The sequence below is a fragment of the Grampus griseus genome (genome assembly GCF_964374135.1).
Source record: "Grampus griseus genome assembly, chromosome: 3".
Lineage (NCBI taxonomy): Eukaryota > Metazoa > Chordata > Mammalia > Artiodactyla > Delphinidae > Grampus > Grampus griseus.
In genome coordinates this window covers 155,378,177-155,400,297 of record NC_139019.1, presented here as the reverse complement: position 1 = coordinate 155,400,297, position 22,121 = coordinate 155,378,177, and positions in this window count along the sequence as shown.

The window sequence follows — 22,121 nt, the reverse complement described above, 5'->3', positions numbered from 1 at the left end:
TTTTTAAGGAACCTCCATACTGTTCTCCCACCAGCAGTGCAAGAGTGTTCCCTTTTCTCCACACCCTCTCCAGCATTTATTGTTTCTAGATTTTTTGATGATGGCCATTCTGACTAGTGCGAGATGATATCTCATTGTAGTTTTGATTTGCATTTCCCTAATGATTAATGATGTTGAGCATTCTTTTATGTGTTTGTTGGCAGTCTGTATATCTTCTTTGGAGAAATGTCTATTTAGGTCTTCTGCCCATTTTTGGATTGGGTTGTTTGTTTTTTTGTTATTGAGCTGCATGAGCTGCTTATAAATTTTGGAGATTAATCCTTTGTCAGTTGCTTCATTTGTAAATATTTTCTCCCAATCTGAGGCTTGTCTTTTGGTCTTGTTTATGGTTTCCTTTGCTGTGCAAAAGCTTTGCAGTTTCATTAGGTCCCATTTGTTTATTTTTGTTTTTATTTCCATTTCTCTAGGAGGTGGGTCAAAAAGGATCTTGCTGTGATTTATGTCATAGAGTGTTCTGCCTATGTTTTCCTCTAAGAATTTGATAGTTTCTGGCCTTACATTTAGGTCTTTAATCCATTTTGAGCTTATTTTTGTGTATGGTGTTAAGGAGTGATCTAATCTCATACTTTTACATGTACCTGTCCAGTTTTCCCAGCACCATTTATTGAAGAGGCTGTCCTTTCTCCACTGTACATTCCTGCCTCCTTTATCAAAGATAAGGTGACCATATCAAGCATCTTTTCTGACCACAATGCTTTGAGGTTAGAAATCAACTACAAGGGAAAAAAACTGTAAAAAACACAAACACATGGAGACTAAACAATCTGTTACTAAACAACCAATGGATCACTGAAGAAATCAAAAACTACCTAGAGACAAATGAAAACAAAAGCACAACAATCCAAAGTCTATGGGATGCAGCAAAATCACTTCTAAGAAGGAAGTTTGTGGCAATACAATCTTACTTCAGGGAGCAAGAAAATTCTCAAGTAAGCAACCTAAGCTTCCACGTAAAGCAACTAGAGAAAGAAGAAAAAACAAAACCTAAAGTTAGTAGAAGGAAATAAATTATAAAGATCAGAGTAGAAATAAATGATATAGAGATGAAGAAAACAATAGCAAAGATCAATGAAAGCAAAAGCTTGTTCTTTGAAAAGATAAACAAAATTGATAAATCCTTAACCAGACTCACCAAGAAAAAAAGAGAGAGGACTCAAGTCAATAAAATCAGAAATGAAAAAGGAGAAGTTACAACAGACACCGCAGAAATACAAAGGATCATAAGAGACAATTACAAGCAACTGTATGCCAATAAAACAGACAACCTGGAAGAAATGGACAAATTCTTAGAAAAGTACAATCTCCCAAGACTGAACCAGAAGGAAGTAGAAAATATGAACAGACCAATCACAAGTACTGAATTTGAAACTGTGATTTTAAAACTCCCAACAAAAAAAAGTCCAGGACCAGATGGCTGCAGGGGCAAATTCTATCAAACATTTAGACAAGAGCTAATACCTATCCTTCTGAAACTGTTTCAAAAAATTGCAGAGGAAGGAAAACTCCCAAACTCATTCTATGAAGCCACCATCACCTTGATACCAAAACCAGACAAAGATACCACAAAAAAGAAAAGTATAGGCCAATATCACTGATGAATATAGAAGCCAAAATCCTCAACAAAATACTAGCAAACAGGATCCAGCAGCACATTAAAAGGATCATACACCATGATCAAGTGGGATTTATTCCAGGGATGCAAGGAATTTTCAACATCCACAAATCAATCGGTGTGATACACCACATCAACAAACTGAAGAATAAAAACCGTATGACCATCTCAATAGATGCAGAAAAACCTTTTGACAAAATTCAACACAAATTTATGATAAAAATTCCTCAGAAAGTGGGCATAGAGGGAACGTACCTCAACATGATAAAGGCCATATCCAACACACCTACAGCTAACATCATACTCAATGGTGAAAAGCTAAAATCATTTCCTCTAAGATCAGGAACAAGACAAGGATGTCCACTCTCGCACTTTTATTCAACATAGTTTTGGAAGTCCTAGCTATGGATATCAGAGAACAAAATCAAATAAAAGGAATCCAAATTGGAAAATAAGTTAAATTGTCACTGTTTGCAGATGACATGATACTATACATAGACAATCCTAAAGATGCTACCAGTAAACTACTAGAGCTCATCAGTGAATTTGGTAACGTTGCAGGTTACAAAATTAATACACAGAAATCTGTTGCATTTCTATACACTAACAACAAAAGATCCGAAAAATAAATTCAAGAAACAATCCCATTTACGATCACATCAAAAAGAATAAAATACCTAGGAATAAACCTACCTAAGGACACAAAAGACCTGTTCTCTGAAAACTATAAGATGCTGATGAAAGAAACTGAAGACGACACAAACAGATTGAGAGATATACCATGTTCTTGGATTGAAAGAATCAATACCGTCAAAATGGCTATATTACCCAAGGTAATCTACAAATTCAATTCAGTCCCTATCAAATTACCACTGGCATTTTTCACAAAACTAGAACAAAAAATCTTAAAATTCGTATGTAGACACAAAAGACCCCAAATAGGCAAAGCAATCTTGAGAAAGAAAAATGGAGCTGGAGGAATCAGGCTCCCTGGCTTCAGACTATACCACAAAGCTATAGTCATCAAAAAAGTATGGTACTGGCACAAAAATAGAAACATAGATAAATGGAAAAAGATAGAAAGCCCAGAAATAAACCCACACACTTATGGTCAATTGATCTACGACAAAGAAGGCAAGACTATACAATGGAGGTAAGACAGTATCTTCAATAAATGGTGCTGGAAAAACTGGACAGCTACATGTAAAAAAATGAAATTAGAACATTCTTTAACATAATACACAAATATAAATTCAAAATGGATTAAAGACCTAAATGTGAGACCAGATACTATAAAACTCTTAGAGGAAAATATAGGCAGAACCCTCTCTCACATAAATTGTAGCAATGTCTTTTTTGATCCATCTCCCAGAGTAATGGAAATAAAAACAAAAATAAAGAAATGGGACCTAATTAAACTCAAAAGCTTTTGCACAGCAAAGGACTCAATAAACAAAATGAAGAGACAACCCACAGAATGGGAGAAAATATTTGCAAATGATGTGACCTACAAGGGATTAGTCTCCAAAATTTACAAACAGATCTTGTGACTTAATATCGTCAAAACAAGCAACCCAATCAAAAAATGGGCAGATGACCTAAATAGACATTTCTCCATAGAAGACATACAGATTGCCAAGAGGCTCATGAAAAGATGTTCAACATCACTAATTATTAGAGAAATGCAAATCAAAACTACAATGAGATATCACCTCACACCAGTCAGAATGGCTATCATCAAAAAATCCACAAATAATAAGTGCTGGAGAGGGTGTGGAGAGAAGGGAACCCTCCTACACTGTTGGGGGGAATGTAAATTGGTGCAGCCACTATGGAAAACAGTATGGAGGTTCCTTAAGAAACTAAAAATAGAGCTACCATATGATCCTGCAATCCCACTCCTAGGCATATACCCAGAGAAAAACTTGGTTCAAAGGGTACATGCACCACAATGTTCATTGCAGTGCTGTTTACAATAGCTAGGACATGGAAGCAACCTAAATGTCCATCAACAGAAGAATGGATAAAGAAGATGTGGTACATATATACAATAGAATATTATTTAGCCATTAAAAAGAATGAAATAATGCCATTTGCAGCAACATGGATGGACCTAGAGATTGTCATATTGAGTGATGTACATCAAACAGAGAAAGAGAAATATCGTATGATATCACTTATATGCAGAACCTAAGAAAAATGATACAAATGAACTTATTTACAAAATAGAAATAGACTCACAGACTTAGAGAATGAACTTATGGTTACCAGGGGGGAAATGTGAGGCAGAGGGATAGTTAGGAAGTCTCAGATTGACATGTACACACTGCTTTATTTATTTGTTTGTTTGTTTGTTTGTTTTTAATAGACCTTTATTGGAGTATAATTGCTTCGCAATACCGTGTTAGTTTCTGTTACACAACAAAATGAGTCAGCCATATGCATACACATGTGCCCATATCCCCTCCCTCTTGAGCCTCCCTACCATTCTCCCTATCCCACCCCTCTAGGTCATCGCAAAACACCAAGTCGATCTCCCTGTGCTATGCTGCTGCTTCCCACCAGTCAACTATTTTACATTCAGTAGTGTAGCTATGTTGATGCTACTCTCACTTTGTCCCATCTTCACCCTCCCACCCCATAACATCAAGTCCATTCTCTCCCTCCCACCTCATAACATCAAGTCCATTCTCTATGTCTACCTCTTTATTCCCGTCCTGCAACTAGGTTCATCAGTACAATTTTTTTTTTTTTAGATTCCATATATATGTGTTAGTTTAAAATGGATAACCAAAAAGGATTTATTGTATAGCACAGGGAACTCTGCTCAATATTATGTAACAACCTAACTGGGAAAATATTTTGAAAAAAGAATACATACATGTGTTTGTATAACTGAATCACCTTGGTGTACACCTGAAATTAACACAACATTGTTAATCAACTATACTCCAATATAAAATAAAATGTTTAAAAAAAAAGAATACTCTACCCAACAAGGCTCTCCTTCAGATTCCATGAAGAAATCAAAAACTTTACAAAGAAGCAAAAGCTGAGAGAATTCAGCACCACCAGACCAGCTTTAAAACAAATGCTAAAGGAACTTCTCTAAGTGGAAAAGAAAAGGTCACAACTAGAAACAACAAAATTATGAATGAGAAAGCCCACCAGTAAAGGCAAACATACAGTAAAGGTAGGAAATCATCCACACAAAAATATGATATCAAAACCAACAATCATGAGAAGAGAGTATAAACGTAGGATATTTGAAATAAATTTGAAATTAAGAGACCAGCAACTTAACACACACACACACACACACACATATATATATACACACACACACACACAAATACACACACAGACTGCTATATCAAAACCTGATGGTAACCACAAACCAAAAATCTACAATAGGGGACTTCCGGGAAGATGGCGGAAGAGTAAGACGCGGAGATCACGTTCCTCCCCACAGATACACCAGAAATACATCTACGCGTGGAACAACTCCTACAGAGCATCTACTGAACGCTGGCAGAAGACCTCAGACCTCCCAAAAGGCAAGAAACCCCCCACGTACCTGGGTAGGGCAAAAGAAAAAACTAAACAGAGACAAAAGGATAGGGACGGGTCCTGCACCAGCGGGAGAGAGCTGTGAAGGAGGAAAAGTGTCCACACACTAGGAAGCCCCTTCGCGGGTGGAGGCTTCGGGAGGCGGAGTGGGGGAGCTTGGGAGCCGCGGAGGAGAGCACAGCAACAGGGGTGCGGAGGGCAAAGCGGGCAGATTCCAGCGCAGAGGATCGGGCCGACCAGAACTCGCCAGCCGAGAGGCTTGTCTGCTCGCCCGCCGGGGCGGGCGGGACTGGGAGCTGAGGCTCCGGCTTTTGTCGGAGCGCCGGGAGAGGACTGAGGTTGGCGGCGTGAACACAGCCTGCAGGGCGTTAGTGCACCGCGGCTGGCCGGGAGAGAGTCCGGGGAGAAGTCTGGAGCTGCCGAAGAGGCAAGAGACTCTTACGTCCCTCTTTGTTTCCTGGTGCACGAGGAGAGGGGATTAAGAACGCTGCTTGAGAGAGCTCCAGGGACGGGCGCGAGCCGCGGCTAAAAGTGCGGAGCCCAGAGACAGACATGAGACGCTAGGGCCGCTGCTGCCGCCACCGGGAGGCCTGTGTGCGAACACAGGTCACTAGCCACACGCCCGTCCGGGGAGCCTGTGCAGCCCGCCACTGCCAGGGTCCCGGGATCCGGGGACAACTCCCCCGGGAGAACGCACAGGCGCGCCTCAGGCTGCAACTTATCGCCGGCCTCTGCCGCCGCAGGCCCGCCCCACACTCCGTGCCCCTCCCTACCCCCGGGCCTGAGTGAGCCAGAGCCTCCGAATCAGCGGCTCCTGTAACCCCGTCCTGTCTGAGCAAAGAACAGACGCCCTCCGGCGACCTACACGCACAGGCGGGGCTAAATCCAAAGCTGAGCCCCTGGGAGCTGTGAGAACAAAGAAGAGAAAGGGAAATCTCTCCCAGCAGCCTCAGAAGCAGCGGATTAAAGCTCCACAATCAACTTGATATACCCTGCATCTGTGGAATACCTGAATAGACAACCAATCATCCCAAATTAAGGAGCCCTGTGGATGAAAGGCTCTTGGTGCTGCAGCCAGGAGTCAGTGCTGTGCCTCTGAGGTGGGAGAGCCAACTTCAGGACACTGATCCACAAGAGACCTCCCAGCTGCACATAATATCAAACAGCAAAAATTTCCGAGAGATCTCCATCTCAACGCCAGCACCCAGCTTCACTCAATGACCAGCAAGCTACAGTGCTGGACATCCTATGCCAAACAACTAGCAAGACAGGAACACAACCCCACCCATTAGCAGAGAGGCGGCCCAAAATCATAATAAGTCTACAGACACCCCAAAACACACCACCAGACGTGGACCTGCCCACCAGAAAGACAAGATCTAGCCTCATCCACCAGAACACAGGCACTAGTACCCTCCACCAGGAAGCCTACACAACCCACTGAACCAACCTTAGCCACTGGGGACAGACACAAAAAACAACAGGAACTACGAACCTTCAGCCTGCAAAAAAGGAGACCCCAAACACAGTAAGATAAGCAAAATGAAAAGACAGAAAAACACACCGCAGATGAAGGAGCAAAATAAAAACCCATCAGACCTAACAAATGAAGAGGAAATAGGCAGTCTATCTGAAAAAGAATTCAGAATAATGATAGTAAGGTTGATCCGAAATCTTGGAGATAGAATGGACAATAGAATGGACAAAAGGCAAGAATCAGTTAACAAGGACCTAGAAGAACTAAAGATGAAACAAGCAACGATGAACAACACAATAAATGAAATTAAAAGTACTCTAGATGGGATCAATAGCAGAAAAACTGAGGCAGAAGAACGGATAAGTGACCTGGAAGATAAAATAGTGGAAATAACTACTGCAGAGCAGAATAAAGAAAAAAGAATGAAAAGAACTGAGGACAGTCTCAGAGACCTCTGGGACAACATTAAACGTACCAACATTCGAATTATAGGGGTTCCAGAAGAAGAAGAGAAAAAGAAAGGGACTGAGAAAATATTTGAAGAGATTATAGTTGAAAACTTCCCTAATATGGGAAAGGAAATTGTTAATCAAGTCCAGGAAGCACAGAGAGTCCCATACAGGATAAATCCAAGGAGAAATACGCCAAGACACATATTAATCAAACTGTCAAAAATTAAATACAAAGAAAACATATTAAAAGCAGCAAGGGAAAAACAACAAATAACACACAAGGGAATCCCCATAAGGTTAACAGCTGATCTTTCAGCAGAAACTCTGCAAGCCAGAAGGGAGTGGCAGGACATATTGAAAGTGTTGAAGGAGAAAAACCTGCAACCAAGATTACTCTACCCAGCAAGGATCTCATTCAGATTTGATGGAGAAATTAAAACCTTTAGAGACAAGCAAAAGCTGAGAGAGTTCAGCACCACCAAACCAGCTCTACAACAACTGCTAAAGGAACTTCTCTAGGCAAGAAACACAAAAGAAGGAAAAGACCTACAATAACAAACCCAAAACAATTTAAAAAATGGGAATGGGAACACACATATCGATAATTACCTTAAATGTAAATGGACTAAATGCTCCCACCAAAAGACACAGATTGGCTGAATGGATACAAAAACAAGACCCATATATTTGCTGTCTACAAGAGACCCACTTCAGACCTAGAGACACATACAGACTGAAAGTAAGGGGATGGAAAAAGGTATTTCATGCAAATGGAAACCAAAAGAAAGCTGGAGTAGCAATTCTCATATCAGACAAAATAGACTTTAAAACAAAGACTATTAGAAGAGACAAAGAAGGACACTACATAATGATCAAGGGATCGATCCAAGAGGAAGATATAACAATTGTAAATATTTATGCACCCAACATAGGTGCACCTCAATACATAAGGCAAATACTGACAACCGTAAAAGGGGAAATCGACAGTAACACATTCATAGTAGGGGACTTTAAAACCCCACTTTCACCAATGGACAGATCATCCAAAATGAAAATAAATAAGGAAACACAAGCTTTAAATGATACATTAAATGAGATGGAGTTAATTGATATTTATAGGACATTCCATCCAAAAACAACAGAATACACATTTTTCTCAAGTGCTCATGGAACATTCTCCAGGATAGATCATATCTTGGGTCACAAATCAAGCCTTGGTAAATTTAAGAAAATTGAAATTGTATCAAGTATCTTTTCCAACCACAACGCTATGAGACTCGATATCAATCACAGGAGAAGATCTGTAAAAAATACAAACACATGGAGGCTAAACAATACACTACTTAATAACGAAGTGATCACTGAAGAAATCAAAGGGGAGATCAAAAAATACCTAGAAACAAATGACAATGGAGACACGACGACTCAAAATCTATGGGATGCAGCAAAAGCAGTTCTAAGAGGGAAGTTTATAGCAATACAATCTTACCTTAAGAAACAGGAAACATCTCGAATAAACAACCTAACCTTGCACCTAAAGCAATTAGAGAAAGAAGAACAAAAAAACCCCAAAGTTAGCAGGAGGAAAGAAATCATAAAAATCAGATCAGAAATAAATGAAAAAGAAATGAAGGAAACGATAGCAAAGATCAATAAAACTAAAAGCTGGTTCTTTGAAAGGATAAACAAAATTGATAAACCATTAGCCAGACTCATCAAGAAAAAAAGGGAGAAGACTCAAATCAATAGAATTAGAAATGAAAAAGGAGAAGTAACGACTGACACTGCAGAAATACAAAAGATCATGAGAGATTACTACAAGCAACTCTATGCCAATAAAATGGACAACCTGGAAGAAATGGACAAATTCTTAGAAAGGCACAACCTGCCAAGACTGAATCAGGAAGAAATAGAAAATATGAACAGACCAATCACAAGCACTGAAATTGAAACTGTGATTAAAAATCTTCCAACAAGCAAAAGCCCAGGACCAGATGGCTTCACAGGCGAATTCTATCAAACATTTAGAGAAGAGCTATCACCTATCCTTCTCAGACTCTTCCAGAATATAGCAGAGGGAGGAACACTCCCCAACTCATTCTACGAGGCCACCATCACCCTGATACCAAAACCAGACAAGGATTTCACAAAGAAAGAAAACTACAGGCCAATATCACTGATGAACATAGATGCAAAGATCCTCAACAAAATACTAGCAAACAGAATCCAACAGCACATTAAACGGATCATACACCATGATCAAGTGGGGTTTATTCCAGGAATACAAGGATTCTTCAATATACGCAAATCAATCAACGTGATACACCATATTAACAAATTGAAAGAGAAAAACCATATGATCATCTCAATAGATGCAGAGAAAGCTTTTGACAAAATTCAACACCCATTTATGATAAAAAACCCTGCAGAAAGTAGGCATAGAGGGAACTTTCCTCAACATAATAAAGGCAGTATATGACAAACCCACAGCCAACATCGTCCTCAATGGTGAAAAACTGAAAGCATTTCCACTAAGATCAGGAACAAGACAAGGTTGCCCACTCTCACCACTCTTATTCAACATAGTTTTGGAAGTTTTAGCCACAGCAATCAGAGAAGAAAAGGAAATAAAAGGAATCCAAATCGGAAAAGAAGAAGTAAAGCTGTCACTGTTTGCAGATGACATGATACTATACATACAGAACCCTAAAGATGCTACCAGAAAACTACTAGAGCTAATCAACGAATTTGGTAAAGTAGCAGGATACAAAATTAATGCACAGAAATCTCTGGCATTCCTATACACTAATGATGAAAAATCTGAAAGTGAAATCAAGAAAACACTCCCATTTACCATTGCAACAAAAAGAATAAAATACCTAGGAATAAACCTACCTAAGGAGACAAAAGACCTGTATGCAGAAAATTATAAGACACTGATGAAAGAAACTAAGAATGATAGAAATAGATGGAGAGAGATACCATGTTCTTGGATTGGAAGAATCAACATTGTGAAAATGACTCTACTACCCAAAGCAATCTACAAATTCAATGCAATCCCTATCAAACTACCACTGGCATTTTTCACAGAGCTAGAACAAAAAATCTCACAATTTGTATGGAAACACAAAAGACCCCGAATAGCCAAAGCAATTTTGAGAACGAAAAATGGAGCTGGAGGAATCAGGCTTCCTGACTTCAGACTATACTACAAAGCTACAGTAATCAAGACAGTATGGTACTGGCACAAAAACAGAAATATAGATCAATGGAACAGGATAGAAAGCCCAGAGATAAACCCACGCACATATGGTCACCTTATCTTTGACAAAGGAGGCAGAAATGTACAGTGGAGAAAGGACAGCCTATTCAATAAGTGGTGCTGGGAAAACTGGACAGCTACATGTAAAAGTATGAGATTAGATCACTCCCTAACAGCATACAGAAAAATAAACTTAAAATGGATTAAAGACCTAAATGTAAGGCCAGAAACTATCAAACTCTTAGAGGAAAACATAGGCAGAACACTCTATGACATAAATCACAGCAAGATCCTTTTTGACCCACCTCCTAGAGAAATGGAAATAAAAACAAAAGTAAACAAATGGGACCTAATGAAACTTAAAAGCTTTTGCGCAGCAAAGGAAACCATAAAGAAGACCAAAAGACAACCCTCAGAATGGGAGAAAATATTTGCAAATGAAGCAACTGACAAAGGATTAATCTCCAAAATTTATAAGCAGCTCATGCAGCTTAATAACAAAAGAACAAACAACCCAATCCAAAAATGGGCAGAAGACCTAAATAGACATTTCTCCAAAGAAGATATACAGAGTGCCAACAAACACATGAAAGAATGCTCAACATCACTAATCATTAGAGAAATGCAAATCAAAACTACAATGAGATATCATCTCACACCAGTCAGAATGGCCATCATCAAAAAATCTAGAAACAATAAATGCTGGAGAGGGTGTGGAGAAAAGGGAACCCTCTTACACTGTTGGTGGGAATGTAAATTGATACAGCCACTGTGGAGAACAGTATGGAGGTTCCTTAAAAAGCTACAAATAGAACTACCATATGACTCAGCAATCCCACTACTGGGCATATACCCTGAGAAAACCATAATTCAAAAAGAGTCATGTACCAAAATGTTCATTGCAGCTCTATTTACAATAGCCCAGAGATGGAAACAACCTAAGTGTCCATCATCGGGTGAATGGATAAAGAAGATGTGGCACATATATACAATGGAGTATTACTCAGCCATAAAAAGAGACGAAATTGAGCTATTTGTAATGAGGTGGATAGACCTAGAGTCTGTCATACAGAGTGAAGTAAGTCAGAAAGAGAGAGACAAATACCGTATGCTAACACATATATATGGAATTTAAGAAAAAAAAAAATGTCATGAAAAACCTAGGGGTGAAACAGGAATAAAGACACAGACTTACTAGAGAATGGACTTGAGGCTATGGGGAGGGGGAAGGGTAAACGGTGACAAAGCAATAAAGAGGCATGGACATGTATACACTACCAAACGTAAGGTAGATAGCTAGTGGGAAGCAGCCGCATAGCACAGGGAGATCAGCTCGGTGCTGTGTGACCGCCTGGAGGGGTGGGAGGGAGGGTGACGCAAGCGGGAAGAGATATGGGAACATATGTATATATATAACTGATTCATTTTGTTGTGAAGCTGAAACTAACATACCATTGTAAAGCAATTATGCTCCAATAAAGATGTTTAAAAAAAAAAAATCTACAATAGCTACACACACACACACACACACACACACACACACACACACACACACACACAAAGGAATCCAAAAACAACAGTAAAGATAAGAAAATCACAAGAGAAGAATCACAAGAGAAGAAAACAAAAAATCACAAGAGAAGAAAACAAAAGAGGAAGGGAAGAAAAAAGACCTACCAACACAAAACAATTAACAAAATTGCAATAAGAACATACATATCATAACTACCTTAAATGTAAATGGATTGAATACTCCAACCAAAAGACAGAGACTGGCTGAATGGATTCAAAAACAAGACCCGTATATATGCTGTCTGCAAGAGACCCACTTCAGATCTAGGGACACATACAGACTGAAAGTGAGGATATGGAAAAAGATATTCCATGCAGGCCATCTTGAATTGAGGTGTCCTGGGCAGCACTCTTCCACAGGGCTGCACGCCAAATTGTGATGTTGCTCGCAGCAGTTCTTCGCTGGGAACACTAATCCCGTGTGTTAGGTGTGAGGCTTCTTCACACAGCCACTACAGGCAAATGAAACTACACTAAGCCCAAAAGAAGAGCCATGTGGCTGACAAGGTCTTGGTGCTCCGGCTGGGTGTCAGACCTGTGCCTCTGAGGTGGGAGAGCTGATTTCAGGATATTGGTCCACCAGAGACCTCCCAGCTCCACGTAATATCAAACAGCAAAAGCTCTCCCAGCAAGAGCTCTCCCAGAGATGTCCATCTCAACGCTAAGACCCAGCTCCACTCAATGACCAGCAAGCTACAATGTTGGACACCCTATGCCAAACAACTAGTAATACAAGAACACAACCCCACCCATTAGCAGATAGGCTGCCTAAAATCATAATAAGGTCACAGACACCCAAAAACACACCACCGGACAGGGTCCTGTCCCCAGAAAGACAAGATCCAGCCTCATCCACCAGAACACAGGCACCAGTCCCCTCTACCAGGAAGCCTACACAACACACTGAACCAACCGTAGCCACTGGGGACAGAAACCAAAAACAACGGGAACTACGAACCTGCAGCCTGTGAAAAGGAGACCCCAAACATAGTAAGTTAAGCAAAATAAGAAGACAGAGGAACACACAGCAGATGAAGGAGCAAGGTAAAAACCCACCAGACCAAACAAATGAAGAGGAAATAGGCAGTCTACCTGAGAAAGAATTCAGAGTAATGATAGTAAAGATAATCCAAAATCTTGGAAATAGAATGGAGAAAATACAAGAAACATTTAACAAGGACCTAGAAGAACTAAAGAGTAAACAAACAGTGATGAACAACAAAATAAATGAAATTTAAAATTCTCTAGAAGGAATCAACAGTAGAACAACTGACGCAGAAGAATGGATAAGTAATCTGGAAGATAAAATAGTGGAAATAACTACAGCATAGCAGAATAAAGAAAAAAGAATGAAAAGAATTGAGGACAGTCTCAGAGATCTCTGGGACAGCATTAAATGCACCAACATTTGAAGTATAGGGCTCCCAGAAGAAGAGAAAAAGAAATGGACTGAGAAAGTACTTGAAGAGATTATAGTCGAAAACTTCCTTACTATGGGAAAGGAAATAGTCAGTCAAGTCCAGGAAGCACAGAGAGTCCCATACAGGATAAATCCAAGGAGAAACATGCCAAGACACATATTAATCGAACTATCAAAAATTAAATACAAAGAAAAAATATTAAAAGCAGCAAGGGAAAAACATACAAGGGAATCCCCATAAGGTTAACAGCTGTCTTTCAGCAGGAACTCTGCAAGCCAGAAGGGAGTGGCAGGACATATTTAAAGTGATGAAAGGGGAAAACCTACACCCAAGATTACTCAACCCAGCAAGAATCTCATTCAGATTTCATGGAGAAATTAAAACCTTTACAGACAAGCAAAATCTAAGAGAATTCAGCACCACCAAACCAGCTTTACAACAAATGCTAAAGGAATTTCTCTAGGCAGGAAACACAAGAGAAGGAAAAGACTTAAAATAACAAACCCAAAACAATTAAGAAAATGGTAAGAGGAACATACATATCAATAACTACCTTAAATGTAAATGGATTAATTGCTCCACCCAAAACACATACACTGGCTGAATGGATACAAAAACAAGACCTGTATATATGCTGTCTGCAAGAGACCCACTTCAGACCTAGCGACACATACAGACTGAAAGTGAGGGGATGGAAAAAGATATTCCATGCAAATGGAAATCAAAAGAAGCTGGAGTAGCAATTCTCATATCAGACAAAATAGACTTTAATATAAAGACGATTACAAGAGACAAAGGAGGACACTACATAATGGTCAAGGGTTCAAACCAAGAAGAAGATATAACAATTGTAAATATTTATGCGCACACCTTAGGAGCACCTCAATACATAAGACAAAGGCTAACAGCCATAAAAGGGGAAATCAACAAAAACAAAATCATAGTAGGGGACTTTAACACCTCACTTTCACTAATGGAGATATCATCCAAAATGAAAATAAATAAAGAAACACAAGCTTTAAATGATACATTAAGCAAGATGGACTTAATTGATATGGACATTCCATACAAAAAGAGCAGAATACACCTTCTTCTCAATTGCTCACGGAATATTTTCCAGGATAGATCATATCTTGGGTCACATATCAAACCCTGGTAAATTTAAGAAAATTAAAAATGTATCAAGTAACTTTTCCGAGCACAGTGCCATGAGACTAGATATCAATTACAGGAAAAAATCTGTAAAAAATACAAACACATGAAGGCCAAACAATACACTACTAAATAAGCAAGAGATCACTGAAGAAATCAAAGAGGAAGTCAAAAATACCTAGAAACAAATGACAATGAAAATATGACGACCCCAAACCTATGGGAGGCAGCAAAAACAGTTCTAAGAGGGAAGTTTATAGCAATACAATCCTACCTCAAGAAACAAGAAATACCTCAAATAAACAAACTAACCTTACACCTAAAGCAATTAGAGAAAGAAGAACAAAAAAACCCCAAAGTTAGCAGAAGGAAAGAAATCATAAAGATCAGATCAGAAATAAATGAAAAAGATATGAAGGAAATGATAGCAAAGATCAATAAAACTAAAAGCTGGTTCTTTGAGAAGATAAACAAAATTGATAAACCATTAGCCAGAATCATCAAGAAAAAAAGGGAGAAGACTCAAATCAATAGAATTTGAAATGAAAAAGGAGAAGTAACAACTGACACTGCAGAAATACAAAGGACCATGAGAGATTACTACAAGCAACTATACGCCAATAAAATGGACAACCTGGAAGAAATGGACAAATTCTTAGAAAAGCACAATATTCCGAGACTGAACCAGGAAGAAATAGAAAATACAAACAGACAAATCACAAGCACTGAAATTGAGACTGTGATTAAAAATCTTCCAACAAACAAAAGCCCAGGACCAGATGGCATCAGAGGCGCATTCTATCAAACTTTTAGAGAAGAGCTAACACCTATACTTCTGAAACTTCCAAAATATAGCAGAGGGAGGAAGACTCCCAAACTCATTCTATGAGGCCACCATCACCCTGATACCAAAACCAGACAAAGATGTCACAAAAAATGAAAATTACAAGCCAAAATCACTGATGAACATAGTTGCAAACATCCTCAACAAAATACTCTCAAACAGAATCCAACAGCACATTAAAAGGATCATACAACATGATCAAGTGGGGTTTATCCCAGGAATGCAAGGATTCTTCAATATACACAAATCAATCAATGTGACAAACCATATTACCAAATTGAAGGAGAAAAACTATATGATCATCTCAATAGATGCAGAAAAAGCTTTCGAGAAAATTCAACACCCATTTATGACAAAAAACCTTCCAGAAAGTAGGTATAGAGGGAACTTACCTCAATATAATAAAGGCCATATATGACAAACCCACAGCCAACATCATTCTCATTGGTGAAAAACTGAAACCATTTCCTCTAAGATCAGGAACAAGACAAGGGTTCCCACTCTCACCACTATTATTCAACATAGTTTTGGAAGTTTTAGCCACGGCAATCAGAGAACAAAAAGAAATAAAAGGAATCCAAATCGGAAAAGAAGAAGTAAAGCTGTCACTGTTTGTAGATTACATGATATTATACATAAAGAATCCTAAAGATACTACCAGAAAACAATTAGAGCTGATTAACGAATTTGGTAAAGTAGCAGGATACAAAATTAATGCACAGAAACCTCTTGCATTCCTATACACTAACATGAAAGATCAGAAATAGAAATTAAGGAAACAATTCCATTTACCATTGCAACAGAAAGAATAAAATACCTAGGAATAAACCTATTTAAGGAGACAAAAGACCTGTATGCAGAAAACTATAACACGCTGATGAAAGAAATTAAAGATGATACAAACAGATGGAGAGATATACCATGTCTTGGACTGGAAGAATCAACATTGTGAAAATGACTCTACTACCCAAAGCAATCTACAGATTCAGTGCAACCCTATCAAACTGCCAATGACATTTTTCACAATGAACAAAAAATTTCACAATTTGTATGCAAACACATGAGGGCCTGAATAGCCAAAGCAATCTTGAAAAAGAAAAACGGAGCTGGAGGAATCAGGCTCCCTGACTTCAGACTATACTACAAAGCTACAGTAATCAAGACAGTATGGTACTGGCACAAAAACAGAACTATAGATCAATGGAACAGGATAGAAAGTCCAGAGATAAACTCACACACATATGGTCACCTTATCTTTAACAAAGGAGGCAAGAATATACAGTGGAGAAAAGACAGCCTCTTCAATAAGTGGTGCTGGGAAAACTGGACAGCTACATGTAAAAGAATGAAGTTAGAACACTCCCTAACAGCATACAGAAAAATAAACTTAAAATGGATTAAAGACCTAAATGTAAGGCCAGACACTATAAAACTCTTAGAGGAAAACAAAGGCAGACCACTCTATGACATAAATCACAGCTAGAGCATTTATGACCCACCTCCTAGAGAAATGGATATAAAAATAACAAATGGGACCTAATGAAACTGCAAAGCTTTTGCACAGCAAAGGAAACCATAAACAAGTTGAAATGACAACCCTCAGAATGGGAGAAAATATTTGCAAATGAAGCAACTGACAAGGTATTAAGCTCCAAAATTTACAAGCAGCTCATGCAGCTCAATATCAAAAAGACAAAAAACCCAACCCAAAAATGGGCAAAATACCTAAATAGACATTTCTCCAAAGAAGATATACACATTGTCAACAAACACTTGAAAGGATGCTCAACATCACTAATCATTAGAGGAATGCAAATCAAAACTACAATGAGAGGGCTTCCCTGGTGGTGCAGTGGTTAAGAGTCCACCTGCCGATGCAGGGGACACAGATTCATGCCCTGGTCCGGGAAGATTCCACATGCCACAGAGTGGCTGGGCCCATGATCCATGGTCACTGGGCCTGCGCGTCCGGAGCCTGTGCTCTGCAATGGGAGAGGCCACAACAGTGAGAGGCCCGTGTACCGCAAAAAAAAAAAAAAAAAAACTACAATGAAGTATCACATCACACCGGTCAGAATGGCCATCATCAAAAAAATCTACAAACAATAAATGCTGGAGAGTGTGTGGAGAAAAGCGAACCCTTTTGCGCTGTTGGTGGGAATGTAAATTGATGCAGCCACTATGGAGAACAGTATGGAGGTTCCTTAAAAAACTAAAAATAAAACTACCATACAACCCAGCAATCCCACTACTGGGCATATACCCTGAGAAAACCATCATTCAAAAAGAGTCATGTACCATAATGTTCATTGCAGCTCTATTTACAATAGCCAGGAGATGGAAGCAACCTAAGTGTCCATTGACAGCTGAATGGATAAAAAAGATGTGGCACATATATACAATGGAATAGTACTCAACCATAAAGAGAAACAAAATTGAGTTATTTGTAGTGATGTGGATGGACCTAGAGTCTGTCATACAGAGTGAAGTAAGTCAGAAAGAGAAAAACAAATACTGTATGCTAACACATATATATGGAATCTAAAAAAAAAAAAAGAAATGGTCATGAATAACCTAGGGGCAAGATGAAAATAAAGACACAGACCTACTAGAGAATGGACTTAAGGATATGGGGAGGATAAAGGGTAAGCTGTGACAAAGTGAGAGAGTAGTAGTATATATCTGGACATATAAACACTACCAAATGTAAAATAGACAGGTAGTGGGAAGCAGTCGCATAGCACAGGGAGATCAGCTCTGTGCTTTGTGACCAGCTAGAAGGGTGGGATAGGGAGGTTGGGAGGGAGGTAGATGCAAGAGAGAAGAGATATGGGGATATATGTATATGTATAACTGATTCACTTTGTTATAAAGAAGAAACTAACACACCATTTTAAAGCAATTATACTCCAATAAAAAAGTTTAAAAAAAAAAAAGTCCTGTACCATAATGTTCATTGCAGCTCTATTTACAATAGCCAGGACATGGAAGCAACCTAAGTGTCCATGGACAGATGCATGCATAAAGAAGATGTGGTACATATATACAATGGAATATTACTTGGCCATAAAAGAAATGAAATTGAGCTATTTGTAGTGAGGTGGATGGACCTAGAGACTGTCATACAGAGTGAAGTAAGTCAGAAAGAAAAAAATAAATACCATATACTAACACATATATATAGAATCTAAAAACAAAAATGGTTTTGATGAACCTAGGGGCAGGACAGGAATAAAGACACAGACATAGAGAATGGACTTGAGGACACGGGGAGGGGGGACGGGTAAGCTGGGATGAAGTGAGAGAGTGGCATGGGCACATATACACTACCAAATGTAAAATAGATAGCTAGTGGGAAGCAGCCACATAGAACAGGGAGATTAGCTTGGTGCTTTGTGACCATGTAGAGGGGTGGGATAGGGAGGTTGGGAGGGAGACGCAAGAGGGAGGTGATATGGGGATATATGTATATGTATAGCTGATTCACTTTGTTATAAACAGAAACTAACACACCGTTGCAAAGCAGTTATACTCCAATAAAGTCGTTAAAAAAAAAAGATATTCCATGCAAATGGAGATCAAAAGAAAGCTGGAGTAGCAACACTCACATCAGATAAAATAGACTTTAAATAAAGACTCTTACATGAGACAAAGAAGAACACTACATAATGATCAAGGGATCAATCCAAGAAGAAGATATAACAATTGTAAATATATATGTACCCAACCTACGGGAACCTCAATATGTAAGGCAAATGCTAACGGTCCTGAAAGGAGAAATTGACAGTAATACAATAATAGTGGGGAACTTTAACACCCCACTTATATCAACAGACAGATCAGCCAGACAGAAAATCAATAAGGGAACACTAGCCTTAAATGACACATTAGACCAGATGGATTTAAATGTCATTTATAGAGCATTCTATCTGAAAGCAGCAGAATATACACTCTTTTCAAGTGCACATGGAACATTCTCCAGGCTAGTTCACATGCTGGGTCACAAAGCAAGCCTCAGTAAATTTAATAAAATTGAAATCATATCAAGCATCTTTTCCAACCACAACGTTAGGAGATTAGAAATCATCTACAAGAAAAAAATTGCAAAAAACACACACATGTCGAGGCTAAGCAATATGCTACTACAAACCAGTGGATCACTGAAGAAATCAAAGAGGAAATCAGAAAATACCTAGAGACAAATGAAAACGAAAACATGGCAATCCAAAACCTATGGGATGCAGCAAAAGCATCCCATAAGAGGGAAGTTTATAGCAATACAATCTTACCTCGGGAAATAAGAAAAATCTCAAATAAACCACCTAAACTTATACCTAAAGCAACTAGAGAAAGAAGAACAAATGAAACCTAAAGTTAATAGAAGGAAAGAAATCATAAAGATCAGAGCAGAAATAAATAAAATAGAGATGAAGAAAACAATAGCAAAGATCAATGAAACTAAAAGCTGGTTCTTTGAGAAGATAAATAAAGTTGATAAACCTTTAGTCAGACTCATCAAGAAAAAATGGGAGAGGGCTCAAACCAATGAAATTAGAAATGAAAAAGGAGAATTACAATGGACATCAAAGAAATACAAAGGATCATAGAGACTACTGCAAACAACTATATGCCAATAAAATGGACAACCTAGAGAAATGGACAAATTCTCAGAAAGGTACAATCTCCCAAGACTGAACCAGAAAGAAATAGAAAATTTGAACAGACCAATCACAAGCACTGAAATTGAAACTGTGATTTTAAAACTCCCAACAAACAAAAGTCCAGGACCAGATGGCTTCTGAGGTGAATTCTATCAAACATTTAGAGAAGAGCTAACACCTATCCTTCTGAAACTGTTCCAAAAAAAATTGCAGGGGAAGGAAAACTCCCAAACTCATTCTATAAGTCCACCAACTCCCTGATACCAAAATCAGACAAAGATACCACAAAAAAAAAGAAAATTATAGGCCTATATCACTGATGAACATAGATGCAAAAATGTTCAACAAAATACTAGCAAGCCAAATCCAATAATACATTAAAAGAATTGTATACCACAATCAAGTGGGATTATCCCAGGGATGCAAGGATTTTTCAATATCTGGAAATCAATCAGTGTGATGCACCACATCAACAAATTGAAGAATAAAACCATATGATCATCTCAATAGATGCAGAAAAAGCTTTTGACAAAATTCAAAACTGATTTATGATAAAAACTCTCCAGATAGTGGGCATAGAGGGAACATACCTCAACATAATAAAGGCCATATATGACAAACCCACAGCTAACATCACACTCAGTAGTGAAAAGATGAGCATTTCCTCTAAGATCAGGAACAAGACAAGGATGTCCTCTCTTGCCACTTTTATTCAAAATAATTTTGGAAATCCTAGCCACAGTGATCAGAGAAGAAAAAGAAATAAAAGGAATACAAATTGGAAAAGAAGAAGTTAAACTGTCACTATTTGAAGATGACATGATACTATACATAGAAAATTCTAAAGATGCTACCAGAAAACCACTAGATTTCATCAATGAATTTGATGAAGTTGCAGGATACAAAATTAATACATAGAAATATCTTGCATCTTAGACACTAACAACAAAAGGTCAGAAAGAGAAATTAAGGAAACAATCCCATTTACCATTGCATCAAAAAGAATAAACTACTTAGGAATAAATCTACCTAAGGATCCAAAAGCCCTCTACTCAGAAAACTATAAGACACTGATGAAAGAAATCAAAGATGACATGAACAGATGGAAAGATATACCATGTTCTTGGATTGGAGAAATCAATATTGTCAAAATGACTATACTCCCCAAGGCAATGTACAGGTTCAATGCAATCTTTATCAAATTGCCAATGGCATTTTTCACAGAACTAGAACAAAAAAAATTTTAATTTGTATGAAAACCAAAGACCCCAAATAGCCAAAGCAATCCTGAGAGAGAAAAATGGAGCTGGAGGAATCAGGCCCCCTGACTTCAGACTATACTATAAAACTATAGTAATCAAAGCAGTACAGTACTGGCACAAAGACAGAATTATAGTTCAATGGAACAGGATAGATAACCCAGAAATAATCCCACACACCTACCGTCAATTAATCTACACCAAAAAGTAAGAATACACAGTGGAGAAAAGACAGCCTGTTCAATAAGTGGTGCTGGGAAAACTGGACAGCCACATGTAAAAGAATGAAATTTGAACATTCTCTAACACCATACACAAAAATAAACTCAAAATGGGTTAAAGACCTAAATGTAAATCTGGATACTATAAACTCTTAGAGGAAAACATAGGCAGAACACTCTTTGACATAAGTTGCAGCATATCTTTTTGGATCCACCACCCAGAGTAATGAAAAAAATATAAACCAATGGGACCAGTTAATCTTAAAAGCTTGTGCACAGGGCTTCCCTGGTGGCGCAGTGGTTGAGAGTCCGCCTGACGATGCAGGGGACATGGGTTCGTGGCCCGATCCAAGAAGATCCCACATGCTGCGGAGCGGCTGGGCCTGTGAACCATGGCCGCTGAGCCTGCGCGTCCGGAGCCTGTGCTTCGCAACGGGAGAGGCCACAATAGTGAGAGGCCCGTGTACCACAAAAAAAAAAAAAAAAAGCTTTTGCACAGCACAGGAAACCCTAAATAAAACTAAAAGACAACAAACAGAATGGGAGAAAATATTTGCA